Source organism: Triturus cristatus, chromosome 1_1, assembly GCF_964204655.1.
Source record: "Triturus cristatus chromosome 1_1, aTriCri1.1, whole genome shotgun sequence".
Lineage (NCBI taxonomy): Eukaryota > Metazoa > Chordata > Amphibia > Caudata > Salamandridae > Triturus > Triturus cristatus.
The window spans coordinates 135,081,438-135,088,038 of NC_140579.1; positions in this window are offsets into that span (position 1 = coordinate 135,081,438).

Below are 6,601 nucleotides of genomic sequence, written 5' to 3' on the forward strand. Positions count from 1 at the left end.
AAATATTTAGTGTAACATCCACGACCTTCAGATGCCTTCGTGACCGTGTTTTAAGGTCTTGGAATGTTTTTCTTTTTAGGGCTGCTTTCCTTACACACTTCAAGGTGAGGTGAGATCTGTCACACAGCTGAGATACCCTGTCAAAAATAAGGACATTTCCAGAGAAGCTGCTACCTGTTCCCTTTTACTAGGCATATTTGTAGAGTGTGGACCTGGCCCCAAAGGGATGCAAGGGGTATTTTACATAATGTATGCAGTGCAGTACCAGTCCCACATGTTCGTTTGCACAACACATGCAGAAACTTTATAAAAACTGGTAAAGCAGATGAACCTCATACAGAAACCAAGTGGCAAAGTTGGGGAGGCACAGCAGCAAAGCGGGCATCAGTCCACAGTGGCAGGGAGACGGTTAGGAGATGGGTCCTTTCAGGGATGTTAAGAGAGTGCAGTTTAAGGGGAGATCATTTCATAGTTTTCGAGTAGAAGAAAGGCCTGCTTCCCTGTGTGTTTTTGGGATTAAAGTGTTTGGAAGATTTGAGTTGTCCACTTTCGGCTGGAGTATTTGTCTGGGTGGTGTGCTGGCAGAGGTGGTTGATGTAGTTGCTTCATGGTTGAGTTTTGTTCGCCGTTGCTAATGAGGCCGGATACTGTATGGACAACAGTTTTTAGTGATGACGAGGCCGTATTTGTGAGACCGGCAATCTTGCCTGCCTGCGTGAGCGGATCAAAGCCTGGACTATGGGGCAGATGCTGATTGATGGTAAAACACTTGGGGGCAGAATTATAAGTCCCTTGCGCCACTTTTGTGTCACTTTTAACATGGGAAAAGTAACGCAAAAGTGGCGCAAGGGACTTGTATATCTGCCCCTTGGTCTGATGCTGTGGTCTGAGCAGGATCCAATGAAGGAGCCGATCAATTTAGTACAGGTCAAGAAATTGGAGAAAATCTTCAACGTTCATGTTATCAAGCAGTAGTGGCTGCTACCAAACTCGACTGGTGAAAAGGGTGCAGTGAAGGAATTTAAAAAAAACACATTTTCCTGGATATGGCAGGCTGGCCTCTGCCTCTCCTCCGTCCTCTTCTCTTCTCCTTGGCAGTAGGAACCGGGAAGCACACAGCCTCCCAGACTTCCCAGTCACAACGCTGCCTTACAGTGGCGTTGTAATCACAACGCTGCCTTACAGTGGCGTTGTAATCACAACGCTGCCTTACAGTGGCGTTGTAATCACAACGCTGCCTTACAGTGGCGTTGTAATTGGTTTGAGTGCCGTGGTTCAGGGCTCAGACACAGGCTGGGAGGCTGTGCATGCTCTCCTATAATGCAGCCTGGGCGGAGGAGATGCAAAGTGCGCATTACTGTTTGGCTGGACAAAATGTAATGTGAACTGAGGAAGTGCCGGCCACTCACCCCTCATCTCTAACTAGCCCAACCCTGCCCCTCAACCAACGTAGACCGTACAGTTAAATAAAATATTAATAATGCAGCGTTATAATCATTTTACTGTGCTGTTTTGAATTGCTCAGTGGGGCAGCGCTCCTCTAACTTAGCGGAGGAACCGCCACTGTTGTCACACGATCTCTGGACCAGAGGTGGGCATGTGCCACTGCAAACAAGAACAAACTTTGTCTTGGTGTGGTTGAGTATGAAAAAGAAGGCACATCATCTTGATTGACTGGTGTATTACGACACTATACTCTGCAATACTGCACTCTCTGCCACTGGACTCTACACCACTGGACTCTACTCTGCACCACTGCACTCTACACCACTGCATTCTATGCCACTCTAATTTACACTGCACTCTACAACACTGCACTATACTACACTCTACGCTATGCCACTGCACTTTTCAAAACTCTACTTTATGCCACTTCACTCTAAGCTGCACCCCTCTACTCTACGTCACTCTACTCTGTGCCACTCGACTCTACCCTGCACCACTCAACTCTACCCTGTGCCGCTCCAATCTACTCTGCCCCACTCAAATCTGCCCTGCCCCACTCTACTCTACGCCACTGCAGTATGTGCCGCTGCCCTCTGAGCCATTATACTCCTCTTTGCACCGCTCTGCTATACGCTACTGCTCTCTATGCCAGTCTACTCTACACCACTGCACTCCCCGCCACTATAGTCTACTCTGCAACACTCTATGCCACTGCACTTTAGGATACACTATTTTACTTTGGGCATTGGGTGCACCTCGTTAGTAGCAGTTTAACACCCAAATATAGCAATAAGCAACGGAAAGGTAACCAGTTTTGCAAAGGGCCTTCTACTGAGTGGCAACGCATGTCCCTGCGTTTTTGCTAGTAAGCAAAAAAACATTTGCTAAAATCTGCAGGTTATGCAGCACATAATGAATTACATGGCAAATGCGTTAAATCTATAATCATGCGAAAATTGCTGCACAATCGCATAATTCCAGTGGCCCTGGCCACTCTATACCACTGCACTCAATGACCCTCTACTCTGCAACACTGCACTCTCTGCTATTGAACTCAACACCACTGCACTCTACCCCACTATATTCTATTCTACACCACTGTACTCTATGCCACTGTGCTATACACCACTCTACTCTACACCACTGCACTCTACGTCAATGCACTCTGGGCCACTCTACTCTACATCACTGCACTCTATGACACTCTACTCTGCAACACTGCGTCCTTCGCCACTGAACTCTAGGCCACTGCACTCTACACCACTTTATTCTACTCTACACCACGGTACTCTATGCCACTGTACGTCACATTAGTCTGCAACACTGCACTCTGCCACTGAACTCTATGCCACTCTACTCTGTATCACTACACTCTACTGTGCACTACTCAACTCTATGCCACTCTGCTGCACTCCACACCATTCACTCTATGCCACTGCACTCTATGTCACTGCACTCTACGCCACTGCACTCTACACCACTCTACTCTGCATCGCTGCACCCTCCGCCACTCCACTTTACCCTGCACCACTCCATTATACCCTGCAGCACTCCACTCAATCCTGCACAACTGAACTCTGCACTACTGCACTCTGTGCTGCTCTACTCTACATCACTGCACTCTACACCAATACACTCTACACCACTTTACTAAACACCTATGCATTCCATGCAATGGCACTCTCTGCCAATCTACTTTGGACCTCTGTACGCTATGCCACTTTACTCTAGGTCACTCTACTCCACTCTATGACATTACACTCTATGATACTCCACCATACTCCACTCTACTCTATTGAACTCTACTCCACTCTGCCACCCTACGACACTTTAATCCACTTTAAAATGCTCTACGAAACTCACTCTATGCCACTCTATGCCACTTTACTCCACTCTATTTTATGAAACACTACTCCACTCTACTCCATACCACTACTTCGCTTCATTCCACTCTATGCCACTCCACTCTACGATACTCTACTTCACTCTATGCCATTCCACTCTATAACAATATGCTCCAATCTGCTGTACTCTACGCAACTCACTCTAAGCCACTCAATGTTACTTTACTCCACTCTGTGCCACTGCACTCTGCTTTACGCCTTTCAAATCTGCAACAATCTACTCCACTCTACACCGTTCTACTTTTCGACTCTCTACATGAAGCTCCACTCTACTCTATGCTATGCCACTCTACGTCACGCTATGCCACGCCACTCCACACCACTCTCCCTTACGCCATAAACTTCTAGCCACGCTGACCAGTAGCCACGCTGGTGTACAAAATAGCTAAAACACATTGGCTAAGCCTATAGCTCATGCATGGGCAAGACCTATTGGCTTTGCCACTGTTTGCTTACATTTTACATAATAAACAAAAACATAATTAGGCCTGTCAGAGACCTGGAAGATGAACCGGAACCACCTTTAGACGGCGGACCACAAGGAGCTGTGGGGGGAGCGCGAGAACAGGAAGAGCTTTCGACAGGGAGGGCACCAGGAAACATGGGGAGGGAGGCCATACCATAGAGAAAGCACATTTCCGGTAAACCCCAAGGACCAGTTCGCATAAGACATGGAATACGGAAACGGAGCACACTGGAGGGGGGAGGGGAAGCAGGGGTGGGAAGGAGATAATAGATGGGTTGTTGGGAAGGGTTGAATGATTCGGAATATATTTGCTGCAAAATATGAAGATGTTAAGATGTTGATTGCAAACTAAAACAATAAAAATCTTTTTTTTTTAAATAAAAAATAAATAAACAAAAACATAATTTCAGTAGATTATCTTGAAGAATGTAATTATTTTCTATAACACGCCATATCTGTCTCATAATTGAAGAACCATAACTTCTGTTTCACAAAGCTTTTTTGATGAATTAAGTTTTTTAAATAATATACGTGGACCACAGCAGGAAATCACCCAAACAGCATCTCTCCTTGCATGACTTCCAGCTGTGTGCAGAAGTCTCTGGTTCAGGTCATGACCCGTAAGTTCACTATGCACAGCATTAGCTATGCTTAGCAGTATAGAGTCCCTTTGTTCTTTCCTGCCTCAAGGCTTCCTGTGCTATATACACATTTTATCAGTCTGGGATTTTCACTAGGGGGCGTTACCCTTTTCTCTGAGCTGTGTAACCTTGATGATTCCTCTTATACATAGAATTGCATTTGTACTGCACTTCAGTCCCTCGCGAGGGGGTGGAGCGCATTATCGGTAGGGAAGTGTCACAACCATGTCTCAGATGCCTTAGAGCAGAGGTCTTCAAACTTTTTTGCTTTGAGCCCCCCTACTCAAGTTGTTTTGAAGTCGGGACCCCCTCCAAAACTTTATGAGAGGATTGGGAGAGCGGTAGAGATGGGCTGAGCACAGGGGGCAAGACTTATGAGATCATTTCAATGGTACTGTAGGTCAAAGTCCACACTGAATGTGAGACTTATAAAACAGCAAATGCATCGAACAAAACCACCAATAGATGCAAAAATCTTGCTCCCCATAATTGGGGTGCTGTGAACCCCTCACACTCCTGGGCCCTAATGCAACTGCGCCTGCAGCACCAATGATAACTGCGGCCCTGCGTAGCAGGCTATCACCTCTGCTGCTTTCACCTCAAAAGCAGGAAGGGTGACCTAGGCTCTAATGCTAGCAAGGACCATGGGCCCCCACAGCACCTTTTTCATAGTAAGGAAGACATAATTGTGGGACAGTGGTCACTTACACCCTTGCCTCAGTACCTGTTACACTAATGATGGCTCTTTTAAAAATATAAAGCCCCTATGCACCGCACTCTTCCTGGGGGGGGGGGGGCATCTCTCTGAGGAAGTTGTCTCTGTTCATTTGTAAATAAAGAAAATGAGCCTCCACATAGTGCTCCTTGTTCTGAGCCATATCTTTGACACTACCCATGGAACTTGTTCCTTTTGTGTTTCTCCTCTGTCGTGACTAATTATTAATGACACATATTCACAGTGCTTTCTGTCGCAGGCTGGGACTTCATAGCACTATAAATACATAAATCAGTATTCCACACTGCGCCAACTAGGATTCAATTCTGTGCCTGTCTGGTCTCACACACAAACACACAGACATCTCCAGTGATCACATTAACCAACTGAGATGTCGCATTTGGCACAATAAGATTACTTTTTTATGGTAGTTTTATATAGCGCAAATGTGACCCGAGATATTGCAGCGCTTTACATGAGCACAAATTACATTACACAAGGTCACGTTCGTTTGTAGGCACGGGAGATTAAATGATTTGCCCAGAAAAACAGGACCTTTAACTTGCATTTATTTTTTATTTCATTGTGTGTGAGTTACTTTTTTTCCTTTGTAACTGTGTATAAAATAACAAAATCCTTACAGAATCGTTTGTTCTTCTTAGCCACCTTTTTAGGTCTCGCCTGAGCCAGCGCTTTAGCGCTGCTCTGGCGAGAGCTTTAGTAAACGGGGGATTTGGAAGTGTAAACTAGTGCTTTTAAGGCCTCCAGATACAGTGCATGTGCGCCGGGCGCGCGCACCATCTGGCAGCCTGTCTGATCACTTTCGCGGCCGCTTTGATGTTCACTGAGAACATCAAAGCGGCCGCGAAAGTGCTCACCATTTGCCACCCCCTCCCTTATCCCACTTCCTGCTTGTTTAGTAAGGAATTGGACGAGGAGTAGACGCTTAGAGGTTCTAGTTCTTTCTCTTTGCAGTTTATTTCACTACCTGGTTTGAAATGTGCTAAGGGCTGTGGGTTGAGCTTTTAATGCGCATGTTATCTCTAGGCCTTTGTTTTAGCAGCAAAGGCTTCATCTGTGCTCCTAAATATCCCCCACAAGGCCCCGGCTCTGAGTCATGTCATTTATTTTTCCCTTGTGGTTCAATTTCCTGAAACGTAATGTAGGACAATAACACGACGCTTAATGAACTGTGTTTTGAATCCTGTTTACTACCTGGAGGTGAGCGCTGAAAAGGTGATCTGTGTTTTGGCATGCTCTGGTTTCTACTTCTCTCCCTCTAGTATTCTAATGAAAGGCTGCTCTGAGTTTATAAACAGAGGAGTCATTGTTTTCAGTAATTGTACACCTTCAGTTGTGGTGAGAAATCAGAGTCTAGAGTGCTGACCCACATTACAGAAGTCAGCTCTTTCTCCCTGCTGTGTTGCAG